This window comes from Phascolarctos cinereus, unplaced genomic scaffold (assembly GCF_003287225.1).
Source record: "Phascolarctos cinereus isolate Bilbo 61053 unplaced genomic scaffold, phaCin_HiC Scaffold_9;HRSCAF=440, whole genome shotgun sequence".
Classification (NCBI taxonomy): Eukaryota; Metazoa; Chordata; class Mammalia; order Diprotodontia; family Phascolarctidae; genus Phascolarctos; species Phascolarctos cinereus.
In genome coordinates this window covers 138,937,067-138,955,486 of record NW_027556402.1, presented here as the reverse complement: position 1 = coordinate 138,955,486, position 18,420 = coordinate 138,937,067, and the positions used below count along the sequence as shown (strand labels likewise).

The 18,420-nt window shown below is 35.9% G+C and overlaps 1 protein-coding gene across 8 annotated transcripts in view; it reads left to right on the top strand.

Annotated features, from left to right (window-relative positions):
- ADGRL3 (adhesion G protein-coupled receptor L3) overlaps positions 1-18,420 on the top strand; it is a 943,202-nt gene that overhangs the window by 426,649 nt on the left and 498,133 nt on the right. The window lies entirely within an intron of this gene.

Below are 18,420 nucleotides of genomic sequence, written 5' to 3'. Positions count from 1 at the left end.
ATGTAGACTTTGCATATTACAGTTGCTTGTTTTAATATGTTAAATTAGTTAATTTGTACTTATGTGGATGTAAGCAATTCAAAAATATTTCCTTACCACCATGTTATAGATTTCTTATCCTACTTAGAATTAAATGTTAGCAAAGAAACATTTTAAATTCTTATAATTGAAATTATTATATTTATAGGGCATTTTGCTTCGTTATGATTTCTTAATAGTCCTTGGCAAATCCAGGTCTTTGTTCTAGAGTACCAATCCACTCACAGTCAAGACATTCATTTACTATATGTCATAGTTTCTGACTCCTAACACAGAAAGTAACTTCCAGTTGATTAATTAAAGTTTAGCCAATGTACATAATGCAGTTAAAACTCAATTTATCTTAACTTTTTTAATTTTCATACAAGTTCCAGTCAACAACTTTTTTTATAATCCTTAAAACAAAATGTATAAAAAGAATGTTAGAATCACATCTTTTCTCTCATCTTTTAATCTTACTAATTCTAATTCTTCTCCCCTGATCTTTACTCTGTTTTGTCTTTTATGATTCATAATAATTGAATATTTGATTAGTAGCTGAGTAATAAGATCAATTCTGTAGATAGTTTTAATGACTTTAAATCAATATCAGTAATAGAAATTATGATGGGCCAGCTTCTTGGTGATAAAAGTGAAATGAATGTAAGGCAGAAATGTCCTTTCTGGGTTAATTCTACCACTCAGACAGCCTTTTTTAATAAATGTGACAACTGAAGGACATTATTAATGATATTGAGTAAAGGGAAATTGCAAGTTTATTTTTTGTATAATACGTTATTTCATATTGGTGCCTTTTGTATTATTTTCTTCTTCATTTTTGCCCCTTGTCTCCTACTTGTTTAACTTAATTGAAACTGTGACAAAATTCTGTGGGATTAGTCCTGAAATAAACCTAGTCATTCCACTGTGGCTAGATATTGTAATGGTTGCTCAGCAGTGGTTGCCATAGCTAATGAGGAATGTGAATCCAGAATGATATTTATTATTCTCGGTGTTCTAAGTTAAGCAATTCAGCATAACTTCGTTTTCTTTCCTTCTGGATTTCTTTTTCTTTGGTTGTTGTTCTATTTTTTTTCTCTATGAATGTGTGTGTGTGTGTGTGTGTGTGTGTGTGTAGATAGGGGAAATGAATATGTGCCATCTGTATTGCAAGTGGATTGGTACTTAGGATGAGTACTTTTTAAAAAAAAAAGTGGCAACAATATTATACTTGTTAGTCCTTTTGGCTTTTTTTTTTCTTGCCGGTGGAATTATTTTAATTTGCTTGCTGAGATACTCAGTGACTTCAAACGTAAACCCTTGTTCCAAGGCCTGTTAGAAAAGTAAAACTATAACGGACTCTCTGGAACCATTACAGAAATGTTTGATCAGAGCACAACAACAAGTCTGCATAGTAAAATCTTTTATGCCTCCCTGATAAATAATCTCCACGAAGATGAAAACTATTTTTACCCTTCTTTGTATCCCTAGGGCTTACCCTATACATAGTAAGCGCTTAATACATATTTGTTGATTCATTGATTCTTCAGGTGTACCACAGGTGTTCCAGTTAGATGGTGCTATCTTTTTGAAGGCTATGATGTACAGTTTCCTGATGAAACTGGTTATTCTTAAGAAAATGATAGAATATTGTTGGTGCTATATCACTGCGTATCTGAATTGAATACATTTGACCTTATTGAAGAAGAAATGTAATTTGGGTCCTTTAAACCTTGAGGAAGGCAAGAACCACTTAAATCGAAAATAATTTTTAATATCTTTGTAAAGACTCAGGCAAATGAAGATGCTTAGTAGAGTTTTAAGATAGCTTAGTTCTATGATATGGTTAACTTCAGAAGCAACGACTAAAATTTCTCTTTTCTTTTATTTTTTTTTTTAATAAAATATATTACCACCAGAATTGCTGCCATTCCAATCTTTTGAACTTTAAAAATAGATTATATTCAGGAATGAATGAACATTTTAAAAATATAATGAAGTCAGTATGATTGTCATAAATTACAACAAAAATACTAATAAAAATAGCCATCTCCTTGTGAGGCACTGAGAGAGGCATCAGATCTTAATTAATCGAGCTGTAAGGAATTTTAAAGATCATATAGTCCAATTTCTTCATTTTTTTTACAGATGAGGTACCTTAGAACTGAAGAGATCAAGTCATTCGCTTTAGGTCCTAAGAGCAGCAAGTATTAGAGCCACTTCTAACTTGAAATCCTGTGCTTTTTCCACTTCACTGTGGCATTTCTCTAGCTTATTGCTTTAAAGTTATCATTGATAAGGAAAATAGCACTTGATACGTGCCAGGCACTGTGCTAAGTATTTTTTACAAATATCTCATTTGATCCTCACAATGACCCTGTGACACAGGTGCTATTATTATCCTCATTTTACAGAGAACTGAGGCAAACAGAGGTTAAGTGACTGGCCCAGAGTCACATAAGTGTCTGGGCTCAGATTTGAACTCAAGACTTGCTGCCTCCAGGTCTAGCACTTTATCCACTGTGCCACCAGCTGCAAACAGTGAAAAAGTGTATCTACTTGAGGGAATATACATATAGTAGCATATACATGAATAGCAAGGCTGCATTCATAGAGGATAGTCAGCTTTGAAACCAAAACGACCTAGGTTCATTCATGCCTCTAAGCAACATGTGTTGTGTGGCCTTGGACAAGCCATTTAACCTCTTAATTCGCGGGGCAACCTTGTCAGACTAAGTTGAAGAGAAGGTAATGGCCTATATATTCTCAGAGATAAACTCTTCCCCCAGGAATTCTCTAGACCAATTAAATCACAGTCTCTGTACTTATCCCTATGAAAAATTATACGTATGTAAACATACCACCTCTAGGAGCACCCCTTCTCACACATGAGAAACCCCAGCTTTATGATAGCCAACGGGTTTCATCCACACAAAACCATAGCTTCTAAGTCCCTACTAAAGTATATTTTCCCTTTGATCAGCCAAGGGACACAGTTAGTCAAAAGCAAAGGCATTTAGTCACTAGCATATTATAAAAGTAGCATTAATATACTCCTCCCATAAACTTGGGTCACTTTTACCCATAAATATGTAGGTCCTTAATAGGAAGAACAAGTACTCGTAGTCATCATACATACAGTAGCCATGGTACATGCATCAAGGAGCATACATGTTGGGAAAACGTCTGGCCAGAGCTCATACATGGAGGCACAATTTATGCTACCAATATTGTTAACACTACCAATGTCTTATGCTGATAGAAAACATCAGACCAAGTCACACTAAATGTGAATTCACCTCATTCAATTTCAAGGCAACATGTTAGTGTTGCTCTACTCTGTTCTCATCATGGCTGTTGGACATGTAGTCTCTAATGGTGTTTACTCTTTGCTAATAGCTTCTGGACTTTATTTCTTCAGAGCAACATGGTAGCCATCTTTGGTTCAGCACATTGGTGAAAAAAATTTCCCCATACATAGGAATGGTGAGAGGCCTTTAGTCACAGCCACCATATTCAGGTTAACAAAAGCAAAGTAGTATGTACCTGAGAGAAGATTATATTTTTCTTTTTGATCCTTTATTCTGAAAAAAGATCATGGCCTTCCTTTTTTAAAGGTTAGGTATTTCCCAAATCCTCTCTGGTTTAATATGTAATTGAATTTGAACAAGAACAAAAAGTTATTTAAGGAGGCAAGGCCATGGTTCTCTACTCCCATAGCCTTCACACCTGTTTTATTATCAGTAACTACCAGCAGCAGAACCCCTTTGCTTTGCTGTTATATTTTAATCAATTGAAAAAATCTTCTTGTCTGTCTATATAAAATTGTGCATCTCTCTTTGGATGAATTCGAAGGGCTAACAAATTCCTGACTTTCATAGTTAGTTTTGTTTTGTTTTGTTCTTCCCATGTACCTGTCCAACTTTATCTTGCCCAAAACTCTGTTTCCCAGTTCACCAACTTCTATACTTCCAATGATTTTACTTCACTCCACCTTCATCACATTGGGAGTGCCAATCTCTTGATTTCATCATCATCTAAAAGCATCCCACTTCTGTAATCTGTAACTCTGAAATCTTTCTAATCATTGTTCTCCTTCCATATCTACTTCTCCTATACCTCTTTATTCACTCTCACTGCAGCCTCTAGTGACTCTACCCCCTCTTGACTTTTCTAGGGCAGCATTTCTGTGCCAGTTTTATTTAGCTCCCCTCAAGAGCTTGACTCTTTAATTTAACCACTTCTTTCTTACTCTATACCTTACTCTTGAATCCCTTGCTGTGTTGCTCTTTCATGGTTCATCCCTTTTCAAATCTCAACTCTTCTTCCTTCTCTGGTTCTGCACACATGCTATTGAATACCACTGCAGGATGTCACATAACCTTGGAGAATGAATCCACTACCGATTTATTTTATATAGCATCACCTGGGCCTTGAGTGAATAATGCTATTTTGCTCTCATTGATTCACTTTTGAGTTCCTCAGAAGCTGTTTTAAACCTTCTTTTCCAAGCTCAATCCACCTATTCAACCTTTTTCACCTCAGCAGAGGACCTTGCCTCTTAATTCACAAGCAAAACAAAACAAAACAAACAAACAAACAAAAAACCCCCAAAAAACCTACGCCATCATTCTCTGGATTCCACACTTGAACATTATGCACTCATCACTATTTTGTCTTCCTTTGTTCTAGTCTTAGAAAATGCAGTGGTCCTTCTCTTTGGCAATATTAATCCTGCTGTTTATTGTGTTCTTGTTCCCATTTTTTCCCATTTCCTTGGGAGCTTGCCCCATCAATCTTCCTCTTTTTCATCTTAATTTTCAACCTTTCCTTATCTTCTCCTTTCCTGTTGCTTTCAAACATCCTGAGATCTCCCTCACTCTTTTAAAATAAAACAAAACAAATTGAACAAAAAAAGTTTATTTGATCCTACAATCTACTCAGGAGATTGTTCTATATTTTCAAAACCAACTTCTAGAAAAAAAAATGTCTATACTCATTGCCTCTATTTTCTTTTCTCCTAATCAATCATTCCTCAACTCTTTGCAATCTAGCTTCTGTCAACACCAAGTTATTGAAACTGTTTTCTTCAAGGTCACACCAAAGATACCTGTACTGCAAAATTAAATGACCTTTTCCAGTCTATCTCCTTCTTCTGGATATCTTCTCTTGCTGGCTATTCTCTCCTCCAAGGGTTTTAGGACACTACTTTTCCTACCTAATAGGTCAGTCTTTCAGTCAACAACAAAGATTTATTAAATATCTACTACATTCTAGACATTGGTCCCTCTCTCCTTTTAAGGAGTTTTCCTTCTACTGAGGGGATACAACACAATATGTTTACAGCTAAGTAAACATAGGATATACACAAAACAAATGCAAAGCAGTTTCAAAAGGAGCAGTGTGTAATCAGCATGGACCCAATCTGACTTTCAGGACCCAACAGAGTTTATATTCTTAACATTGAGGCAAAAAGGAGTGTCTAAAGATTCTTGAGTGACAGTGACATGGTCAGTCCTGTGCTTTAGGAATATCACTTTGGAATCTGGATAATTGATGGTTGAGAGAGGTGTTATGTTGGAAACTGGTAGCTTAATCAGTAAACAAGTGATGAGAACCTATACAAAGATCAATAGAGAGCCCATATAATGTCAACAGAATTAAGAAGGCAAGTATAAGAAAAGTTGAGGAGATGTATTTTTAAGACTTGGCAACTGACTGGATAAAGGGTAATGTTTGAGAGTAAAAAGTTGAGGTTATAAATGTGAGTGGCTAAAAGAATGGTGGTACTCTCAACAGAAATAAGTGTCACAAAGACAGATAGGTTTAGGTAAAAAGTTGGTAAGTTCCTTTTTAAATTCTTTTGAATCCTTTGCAGAATCCTTCTCCATGTCCTACTCCCTGTGGATAGGTATGCTCCAAGACTGGGTCTCTTCTTTCTTTATATTTTCTCTCCTAATGGTTTTATCAGCTTCAATAAGTTAAATTGTTGTATCTATGGAAATGATTCCATAATCTAGTTCTTATTACTCTCTTATGCTCCAGTTCTGTATCTCCACCTGCCTGCTAGGTATCTCCATTGGGATGTCCCACAGATATCTCAAACTCATTTTGTGTAAGACTCTTGTCATATGCTACAATGCATTTCATTATTTAATCACTTAATTATTTCCTATTTGCCTTTTCTTCCTATCTAGACCATAAACTATAAGAGGATAGAAATTTTCTTTTTTTTTTTGAGTCCTACTGCTACTATGATTAAATGAATAAAAAAGCAAGCATTCATTAAATACTTGCTGTGTGCCAAGTACTTTGCTAAGTGCTAGATATGCAAAATGGACAAAGTTAAACTGTCCTCTCAAGGAGTTCACACTCAAATTTCAGGAAGAAAGCATAAAAGAAAGTTTAGCAGCAGGACAGATAGCAAGATTCCAGGGCTCATTGGGTTATGTCTGGAGATATGTCTACACTATTTGTGTGGCAGTGCCAAATGCCTGGAGGATAAAAAGGCAGATCAGTAGGTGCCAAATAAATATTAACTGAATAGTATTTTATTAATCTATTCTCTTGCTTTTAAAAAAAATTATTATTAAATCTAGCCTGTCTATAGTTTCTACTTTTGGCTCTTCACTACAGGCAAATTTTTATGTAACATATAACAATTCATTAATTAAAACGTTGACATGATTAATAGAGAACCTATGAAAGCTCAAATCTAATATGTAAATTTCAGGCTAGGATAAATTCTATAGGAGAATATCTAACATGGCAACTCATAATGCAGAGAACTAAAAGGTCAGTGACTTTAATTCGACAACCAGTGACACTGTTTTTTAAAAGTAGGTTCGTCTTTAGTTCATCATAACTTTTGCCAGAACTACTTTTATCAGTGGAATGCCATCCTCTGGTGACAGTTTAAAAAAAATCATTGACATTTATACTGTAAACCTAGACAGCTTACTGGCATCTCACTTTACAGGTGGTAACAAAGGTATAGGTCCTCTTTCCACGGTAGCTTACCATGAATTGGAAGGCATTTTAAATATCACTTGTTTTACAGATGACTAAACTGAGACCCAAAATCATGTGGTGCAACAAGACGATTTTATGACTTAATGTGGAAACTCAATGAACATTCCATAATGATTGAAGCCTAATCCATTCAAGTGTGATATAAATAAAAAAAGAGTCTTGGCCTTGGAGTAAGACAATGTGGACTCAAATACATGCTCCGTCACTTACTAGTTGCTAGTCACTTCTTCCCAACTCATTACCTTTGCACAGATTGTAATCCGTGCCTAAAACATATTATTTTCCCACCTTTGCCTTCTAAAATCCCTATCTTGAATCAAGATTCACCTCATTTGGTAACACTTCCTATGAGCACCTTTGCTTATCTTTCTGGTAGATGATGTTATTAGTCTCCACAAGTTGTGTTCATATGTTGTATCTGCTTGTCTCTCCTCTCCTAGTGGAATACATATTTCTTGAGAGCAGGGAATACTTTTCCTTTTGTCTCTGTACATTACTTTTCAAGTAAGCAAATAATAGGTTTTTGTTAAGTTGGATTAGCCTCAATTTTCTTATCTACAAAATGATATAAATAATTGTATGATCAACCTCAAAATGGTGTTGTGGGGAATGTGTAAAGTGTTTGAGTATTGTGGAAATAGGTTTATGTAAGCTTTCAATAAATGATTCAAGCACCACCAATCTCTTATTTAATCTATTTCTCCTCCAAGAGCCCAGCATAGTGGGCACACAAAGTAGTCATTTAAGAAATGCCTGAATTGAATATAAATAAAAAGACAATAAGTGTTGGAGCCATTGGGAAGTCAACACAAGTATGAAAGCCATTGCCCTTGACACAAAAAGCAGCCAACTGTCTATGCCTTCTCTGCCCTCAAGCTCAGGATTTGCAGCAGCCACACTCTGACTAACCTGTTCTGAGAAACCTGCAACTTCCTCTTGCATATTGACTCTTAATAAGTATTGGTTGAAATGAATTGAAATCTAAGCTTTCCAGTGATCATAAGGCTGATATGTAGGATGCAGGAGGCCAGAGCCACAGTGTGGCTACACTTCAGGGAAAAGGGACATAGAAGAAGTTGTGTATTAGGCAAGAGATGGAGGAGCAACTTTAGCCTTCAAATATTCGGTTGCTGTTGGTAATATTTCCCTGGACTGTTCATATTTCAGGAGAGTGTCATAATTTGGACCCCGCTTGCTCACAAATCTTTATCACCATAATCTACAGTGGTGTCTGGATTTCCACCTTTAGGGAACTTCCTACGAGTTTAAGTTATATCACTAGAAAGCCCTTGTTCAAATCATCATCTTCATTGTCATCATCAATTTTATCATCTTCATCATCCTTTTCAACAAATATTACAAGTTTATTGAGTTAATGTTTTTAAAAGCATTGGGGGCAGCTAGGTGGTGCAGTGGATAGAGCACCGGCCCTGAAGTCAGGAGGACCTGAGTTCAAATCCGGCCTCAGACCAAACACTTGACACTTACTAGCTGTGTGACCCTGGGCAAGTCACTTAACCCCAATTGCCTTTAAAAAAAAAAAGAAAAGAAAAGAAAAGAAAATGTTCAACTGTTACAGTGTTAAATTATTCCATACAGAAATTGTCATTCTCATCTTGTCAATATTGTCTCAAACTATCATTCCAATGTCATAAAAAATTTTAAAAAGTGATATATATGATTAATATATATATATATACACATAAACCATATATATGCATGTCAAAACTTAATTATAGCAATCACATATAAAAACAATAAAAATAATATTTTCATTATTCCTATAAAAGGTAAAGTTACTCTCTTCTCAGTTAAAAGAAGAGATCAAAATAGTAAAAATGCAAAAGAAATCTTGACCTTCATACATGTATATATTAATTCCGTGTGCTATCTTACTCCAGTGATGTGATCAACATATGTTTCCTCCATACATATTCCATATTAAGGCATTGCCATTAATACTCTTTTGTACCCTTTAACTCATTATGACTCATTATTATTATAGCTGGAGTAGTTTATCAGATTAAGTTTCGTCTGACAGTCAAACAGAGATGCACAGATGCATTTTAATGAGGAAGAGGTTTGGAAAGGTCTGAAGGGCAGAATAAGTGTGATATGACACTGCAATGTTAGACCCCTAGGCAACAGGAGGAAGCATGAGGCTACTGTGCGTCTGCTGTTGGGATAGAGGATTAACAAAAACAGGAACAAGGCCTGCTGAAGATAAACTTGGCTCATTTTCCAATTTTACATTGCTGGCCCAGCTTCGGAAGCTATGCCCTTGGCCTTCAGATTTCCCACACGTCCATTGCCTATGCCGAGTACTACTGGGATTCTGTATGGGATATGATACCAACTGTCTTCATTCCACAATAAATATTCAGAGCCAATTTTCCCCACTAAAACTAATGTTTTTGTTTCTGGTATTCTTCTGCTCCAGTTCTTAAGACATATTACCTGGTATTGCTCATGTGTCAGACTCCAGTTATACTGCTGTTTGTGGATTAAACAAATACATGTGATTTTTTAAAGTAATGGGATATTTGGATATTTGGAATCTCTTTGGAATTTGAATGTATTTTTTAAAATGTCATATATAGAATTATTTCCATAATTATAGCCATTAAAATATTGGAGTTCTTTTTGGGGGGAGAGGAGGATGGGCTTGCTTTTATGTTGAGACTTGAGTGTATATATTGACCTGTGACATTTGAAAGGGAAATGTTTTCAACAGATATTTAAAATAGAGGAGTTTAACTATGTTATGGAAAGTTTTTATTTAAAAGATAATTTAGTTTTTTTAGCTTTACTACTTTTTTCCTCTAGTTGCCACCACTCTGCCAGTATTAAAGCAGCAAATGCCCATTTAAACAAAAAAAAAACCAGAATTCATCTATAACATCTGTTCTATTTGAACTATATGATGTGGAATGGTGTGTGTGTGTGTGTGTGTGTGTGTGTGTGTGGTGTAGTGTGGTGTGAAGTTTCTTAATCTGGTATTTTGATGTAATGGGGAGATGACTGGATTTTTGGTGGCAACACTAGTGGAGGGTAAGCCCTGGCAAATCTTTAAAAAAGTAGGAAGGCTTCTAGTGTAGCATTCACAATTGATGGTGTGTCTGTTGTCTGAGGATCAGATAACAGTACAAACTCTTCAACAAAAGGTTAGTCATAGGAACTCATGAAGTTTGATCTACTAGGACCTAGGGCATAGAGAGGGTTTTGTTTTATGCTCTAGTAAAGGAAATAATGGATCCATCCAGCTACCTGAGAGAAAGGAGAGAGGGAAGGAAAATGAACAATTGTGTGGTGTGTGTGTGTGTGGTGTGTGTGTGGTGTTGTGTGTGTGTGTGTGTGTGTGTGTGTGGACCTGTCTGGGTTCCAGTTCCTGCTGTGCCATTGTGTGACATCACCTCTCTGGGTCTTGGTTTCATTTTTAAGACAATGAAAGAGCTGGAAGAGGTGATTTCTAGCTAGAAAGCTTTCCTTATGTGTGGCTCCATTTCACACACACAGGAAAATTAGGAGCTGGTTCTGTGTTCATACTTTCTCCTGCTTTGGCTTCTTAAGGACTAGGTTAGATTTTATTGCAAGTCTTTTGACAATAGCACAATTGCATTTTCAAATAGGAAGTCACATAAGGAGATGGTGCAAACACAAAGAAGAGTTTCTCACCTTTTCTGAAAAGTTGTCCCTCAGTTTATATAGTGGCACTGCAGGGGATTTTACAGCTTGTAAAACATCTTGGGGATTTCTCTTTTATTCAGTACTGAGAAAGCAAGAAGCTTTTCAGTGAAGGGTAAAATAGAAAATGCCCATCACAGGCTCATAAGTATCCATGGTTGGGGAATGCTCTGGATATGTATTTAGCTGTCTAGGAATACCCACCACCAAGCAAACACTGGAATTGCTTCCTTTGGTTGATACATGTAGCATGTTGTGCTAGGTACTATCTTTTGTATTTAATGTAGGCATGGCATAAAGACAAGTAAAATCAGCATTTCAACTTCAATCCTCATATGTTTACCTTCATCCAGGTCCAGATATCATGAATAAGATACAACATTTCATAGACAACTGTTAGTCTGTTTTTAAAATTAAGAGCAAAGCTAGACACATCCCCAGAGTCAAGAGGTCAGGAATATTGTGAGCCAGAACCTAAAACTGAATTCTTCACATGCCTTTCCTTTGCCTGTCAAACCAAACCTTTTCCTTTGCCCTCTTCCCTCAGAGGAAATCTTTTGGATGAGAGCCTACAAGGAGAACTCTCTAATACCCCTTGCTAACATACTCCATCATTTTAATTGCTATGCAAATTATGCATCATAGTAGTCAGAGTAGGTAATTCTGACTTAGAAAATGTACTAGCTGATGCAGATCATCCTGTTGTGTTCAGCTAACAAAAGTGGAAAGTTGATGGGAATTATTTAGCGCAAACTCTCAGGACCCTTCTGAAAATTAACTCTTTAACATGTTATTTTGCCCTCGTCCCATTTTTTCCCCAGATTGTTGGGTATTTATGTTTCTTCTTTGTCTGTCTGTCTGTGTCTATGTATATGTGGTTTTATGTGTCATAACACCCATTTTGTTTCAAATGCCTATGAGCTTTATTTACCAATGAATTTTCTTTGAAGTCAGTTTTGGACCTGTGAGTAACAGGGGCAAATGAGACTCAGACCCATTGTGAATGATAGGAAGAAAAACACTGAAACAATTTTCTTACCAAAAATTTTAATATTTTATTACTTCTTTAATGTTTATAATAGTCATTGAAATAAAAAATAAAATTATTAAAAGAGTAAAATACACAAATAATGGTGAGATTTAACAATGGAATGGTCTACCATAGCATGATAATACATCATCATATTCCCTCTCTAGAAATAAGGCCATATGCTGTCAATATTTTATAGATAAAACTTACTGTGGCAAGAAAAGTGACAAAAAGTAGATCATGCACTGAGGAAATGTTCTCATCCTACTATTTCTAATTCTCCATTTTAATTCTCTTAGGAAAAAAAAAGTTCTATAAATATTTCCAGAAGTCATACTTATGCTGCTAAACTGTGGAATTTTAGGTTTTGTTTTGCTTTCACATGGCTTGACAGTGGTGTTTGGGTTCATAATTCATCAAATTAAATATGATTGATGAGTGCAACCCTAGTATGTGAATAATGGTCCTTTATGTCTATTTCCCTGGGATGCCATGAAGAGCCTTATTTGGTATATTGGTAAATGTTTAACAACTGTCTATGGGTTGGTAGTGGGGGATGATATATACATAACATACTCTTAAATTTAATTTGTATTAGTAACATTTTTCTACCACTTTCAAGTTTAGACAATAGACAAAACAATAAGTCAATTCCTGATTTGTAGAATTTTCTGAGACATAAATACTCCTGCTGAAAATTTCATAGTCAACTGAGCTAATAAAAGGCAGTCCCAGCATTGTACTTGTCCAATTCCATGTCAAGATGATCATGGTATCCTTGGGAATTTCCTAATATAAAATAATATTTTAATCTTGAGAATCATAGTCTAAAATTAATATTAAAGTCTTCTTTCCTGAACTCTTCTCAGGCAGTTCACTTGCAAGCTTCTGCAAACATTTTTTCTATTGTCTACTTTGTTCTTGTTGTTATCCAACTTAAATGATTTGTTTTAAAATTTTACTGGGAACACAAACTGTGGAGGATCGTATTCTGAATTCTGAACATTACATCATCAGTCTCAAATGAATAGACTAAGAGCAATATTGGATCAAAAGGCTTTTATCTATATTTAATTATTAATTAGATCAGATTTATTCTTAACATTTCTCTTAGGCTATGTGCCCACTAAGAGAAAGAGAGATGTACATTTGATTTTGGATTTATACTTTTATTATTTTTAAAGGTATATTAGGGGAAAGAGTGTCAAAGAGGATCATAGAATCATATATTTAGAGCTAAAAGAGCTAGTGGAAGTCATCTTTATCCAATTCCATCATTTTATAATTACCAACATTTAGGCTTAGGAAATTAACTAACTTGGCCAAGGTCATACAAGTTAAGTGACTAATGCTGGATTTGAACTCAGGTTCTCTGAGTCCACACATAGTGCTCTTTTCCACAATGCCCCTGGTGAGGATAGATGACTAAATGAAAATGCATGTCAGAGACAGTAGAGCTATTCAGATCTAATTTTACTTCTGTTTTCTCAGCCAAGGGAAACAAACCTTACATTGTAAAGGATAGGACAAAAATAACTGATAGAGAGTTGATGTCCAACATAAATAGGGAGATGCTGATAGTACATCCAGATTCCAGCGGTGGGGAACCTGCGGCCTGAGGCCACATATGGCCCTCTAGGTCCTCAAGTGTGGCCCTTTGACCAAAGCCAAACTTCTCAGAACAAATACCCTTAATAAAAGGATTTGTTCTGTAAAACTTGGACTCAGTCAAAAGGCCTAACTCAAGGACCTAGAGGGCCACATGTGGCCTTGAGGCTGAAGGTTCCCCAGCCCAGTATATCCTAGGTTCCTGAAAGAGCCTAGGTTCTTTCTGAACCACAGTCATTGATACTTCAACAGTTGTGGAAAATGGTAGAGGGACCATACAATTAGAGGAGGGCAGATGTAGCCCAATTTTAAAAGGTACCAAGAGGATGAGGGGGAAGAGAGTGCTGGTGTTGATGAACAAAATGAAGTCTGTAAAATATAAGCCAAATAAGCTTTACTTGGAATGTTGGCACAAGTCTAGAATGTATTATTAAAAATTAAAATATATTATTTAAAAGTAGTGGGGCTGTGGCCTGGACATTGGTGGAACTGGGGAATGTGTTATCACTCCCATCACATATACATTCCCAAATCAACAGCTAACTCTCTTGCCAGCAAATTAATTGCAGTGCAGATCTGGCACAACTGAAATTTAAATTGCCCCTCTACGGATTAACCCCAGACACAGCTATAGGCCTTTTGGGCAGATGGGTATAAAGTAGTTTTTGAGACTTGAGAGAGGGGGTGGTAGTTCCCAAGAACCCAGGGACTAGACCTTAAGGCTAGTCATTTATTTGATATCTGTTTGGAAGAAATTACGTAGTGGATGAAGCTATGCTTCATTTTTGGCTTTTTAGTACTTTTATAAGTGATTTAGATACAGAAATAAATGGAATGCTTTTCAAATTTGCAACTAGCACAATGATGTAGTAACAGCTAACATACTGTATAACAAAATCCGGATCAGGAAACGTATGTTAAGATGATTGGCCTGAATCTGATCGAATAAAATCTATACAAATTAGATGAATCTGTGGTTGATGATACAAATAACAGTCTATGCAAGTCTGCCTGTCCTGTAGGATCTTGACCCAGGTTCTGAAAGTTTATTCTAGGGTGGGGCCACATGGTATACATGAGGCCTTCCTTTCTAACCCTGTTAAAGTAGTTCGCTCCAGCCATCTGCCCAATGTCCCTCTGTCTTGCCATGTGACCAATTCATCTTCTTTTCCTGTTATAGAATTCTTTCCATACAAATTTAAAAGGAGCATGTGTCAAGGCTCATTAGAGGCAGCATAGTGGAATTGTTAAGAGTGCTGGTAGGAGGTTTAAGTTCTCCTTCTGACATGTAGAGTCTGTATGGCCTTTGGCAAGCCTCTTGAACTCAGTGTGGCCCTGGAGAATTGTGGAAGATTGTAAGCTGCAGAACAGTTGCTGATCTGCATACTATTTAAGGGAGTTCCCCCATACAGATTTTCCCAGGCTGATGAAATCATAGGGCCAGAACAGAGGGAGTGTGGGGGACTGAGGGGAGGAGTGGAAGAGGGGAAAGAGAGAAAAAGAGAGAGACAGAGAGGAAGACAGAGATAGAGAGACACAGAGAGAGAGAGAGAGAGAGAGAGAGAGAGAGAGAGAGAAGAGAGAGAGAGAGAGAGAGAGGAATAGAGAGGGGAAGGAGGAGAAAGTCTTACTCTTGCATTCTAAAATGGGATTTATTATTTTACCAAATTTTTAAAATGAAAAATATGGGCATACATGATGAGACTGCTGTTTTTCTTTAAAAAAAAGATTCTGGGGTTTCGAGTGTGACAAAAACCTCAATGTGGATAAGCAGTATCATGTAGTAGTAAAAAAAGGTTTCTGCTTCTTAAAAATAGAGATAATAGTCCCGCTATACATTCTCCTGGCAAATTCTGAAGAAGGACAAGGAGGAAGATGATGGTGATAGCTAACATTTAGATAGTACTTTAAGATTTCCGAAGTACTTTAGATATATTATTTAGATATGTTATTTCATTTAATCTTCTCAACAACTCTGTAAGGTAGATGTGATTATTATCCTCATTTAGCATGTGAGGAAGCTTGGGATGAGATGGGACAAGTGACTCTCCCAGGATAGTACAATTTTTCAATAGCTGAAGCAATATTTTACCTCAGGTTTTCTTGACTCTGCAATTAATACTCTTTCTACTATGAACCCTAACTGCAACTGGAATAATGTGCTCTGGGTACCAAATTTTAAGAAGCACATTGATGAGCATTCAGAGGAAGAAAACCAGATATCATGGCCTTTGATGATTAGTTGAAGGAAGTGGATATGTTCATCTTAGGGAAAAGAATTGGGTTGCAAAGAGAGAAAGGAGCCACATTTGAGAGTTTTTCTTAAATATTTGAAGAGCTTAATGTTGAAGAGAAATCTAACTGTTCTACTTGGTCTCGTAGGGCAGAAAAGATGCAGAGGGTTAATACAAACTCAAGAGCTTGATAAGGCCATAGTTTCTAACAATCATCTACAAATTGAATGGACTACTTCCAGAAGTAAAGTGTTTACTGGAAATCTTCAAACAAATGCTGGATGTTATCTAATTAGGTATTTGTAGGAGGTGTTTTTCCAGTTTGTTCAGTCATCTTAGGATTCCCTTTTAGTTCATAGATTCTCTGATTTGACCTCTCTAAACTTCACTTTCCCCATCAATATTCTGTAGGGAGAGTTAATGAAATCAAGTATAATTAAAGCCTATGCAGATTTCTGTGGGAGACAGAAAGAATTCCTAAATAATGAGGACAGCCCTTTGACATTTCTTGAGGTCCCAAAAAAAAGCAAGTAAAGAAAATAGCAAAAATCCTTTACAGTGAATGGAGTTAAATCTTGTTGTATACATATAACATGGCCCAGTTATATCTGTTCATTAAACTATTAATGAGGTCAAGGTTATGGAGTGAATCCACATATAGGATAATTGGCTTATTGCAGAGGAATCAATGCTTTCCATGGCCACAGGCTGATCCTATTCAGCTATTTTTCAACTGCATACTGTTTGTAGAAAAGTCACTGAGAATATATGGTTGGTGAAGTATAAACAAATCATAGCTTCTGAGAAAATAACCCAAAGAGCATGCATTCTTGATGCTGGGTTAACATCTTTATAAAAGAAAAACCAACTATTGGCAGAAACTTATTAAATTGCTTATACTTGGATTTATGTTTTAATAAAATCATCTAGGCAGAGAGGGATGAAGCACTTTGAAGATGAATTAGTGAAAGGGAAATATGGGGATAGGGGAGACCATCCTATAATTATTTTCCTAAACATTAGAAAGTTAATGGGAACAAGTTTATTTTTGAAGGAACACTCCAGCAAAGGTTGACTTGTGGCTGATAATACAAAATTACCCTTGAAATTGTGTGGCATAGGTAAAAAAAAAGACTTGGATCAGATATTGCTAGCTCAAATAGAAAACAATTAAATTTCAAGCTTTAGAATACTTTACATGAATAACTTGAGAACCTAGAAAGTGGAATGATTGAGAGTACTACTGCTGACAGAGAAAATAAGTTATATCATTCCTACTTGCACATGAGAAATTGCATGGTGAGCATTGGATTATGTTTTCCCAATTGTGGTTTTAGACAATGAAAACATTAACAATAGGAGAAGGTTTCCAATGAAATAGTTGGGATAGTTAATATACATGGAACATATCTATAATGATTTATTCTAAAACAGCTAATTGATAATAATTATGAAATTTTCTTCATAGTGAATGCATTAGATACTGGGCCTATAATTTCATTGTATAGGAAACTACACGGTGAAGAAATTCTTTCTCTGTCTCAAGCTGCCTCATATCTTAATTGGAAAATGTCTAATAGCTCTCATTGGTCTAGACAGTTAAAGATCTAGGGTCTAGGCCCTCTAGAAACTAGAGAGACAATTAAAGTATAGCAAGAGCACTGGTCATGAGAAATCAGTGGTAAGCCACGTTCTAAATCAGAGGTTGTTTTTAAAAGAATGTTTTTTGGTCTTGTTTTTTGCTTTTCCATAGAATGCTTTCATAGGCAGGATCTGGACATGCAGGCATATGAAAGAAAGGTCTTCAAATAACTAAAGATGAAAAAGGCCACTTGTAGTTCTGATACAGTTCTTTTAATAAATATTTTAAAATATGACTCCAGAGGGTTCATCATAACAATGAAGAAATAAAGTCTACATGTGATCTTATGGATTGCATGAAATAAAAATGCAATCAAACATAATTAAAGTTAATATGTGGTTTTCTAAGCCAAAAAGTGGAAAGGAGGAATACATTGTAGGTTTAGTGGCCCTCATTTCATCTTGAGTTTTATACCACTGGCTTAGAGCACTGACAGGTTAAGTCAATCAGGTATGCTGTGTCATAAGGAAGACTCAAACCCAGGTCTATCTGTCTGCAAGACCTAATCTCTATCCACTGAAACATGCTAATTTTCTAAGAATCTTTTTTAAAAAATCCCTTGGATCCATATGCAGAACAACTTTACGTGTTTGTTTGTTTGTTTTTCAATCTGGTGAACCAGGAATTCACATGCTCAAATTATCTATCTGTCTGTCTGTCCATCTGTGTAGCTATCTGCTCCTTCATGCATCTATCTATTCTATGTGTATGCATGTGTTTTATTTGACTTAATGACCTTAATATGAGGCTTATTAAATAAATGCTGTGTAATGGAAAATACCCTAACCTAGAGAATCAGGACACTTGGATTCTGGTTCTGGCTCTGCCACTAACTAGACATGGGGTAGAATGTAAGCTTCTTGATTTCTTCATGACAAGAAGTTTTAGTTTTGACTGTGTATCCCCAATGCCTGGAACATTGCAGATGCTTAAGAAACTCTCCTCAATTGATTGTTTGAGCCTTTGGCTGTACACTTAAGCATTAGTAGAGTAAAGGCCTTAGACTACATGATCTCTAGGGTGCCTGTCAGCAATAAAAGTTCAAGATTTTGCTAAATGTATTTTTCAAATGATAGATTCTATGAGGTATGGACTTGCATTTTTGCATAGATTTGCCAAAATAGCAACTCTGATGTATGTACATTCTACGTAGGCTTTTTCCTCCTTCCTAA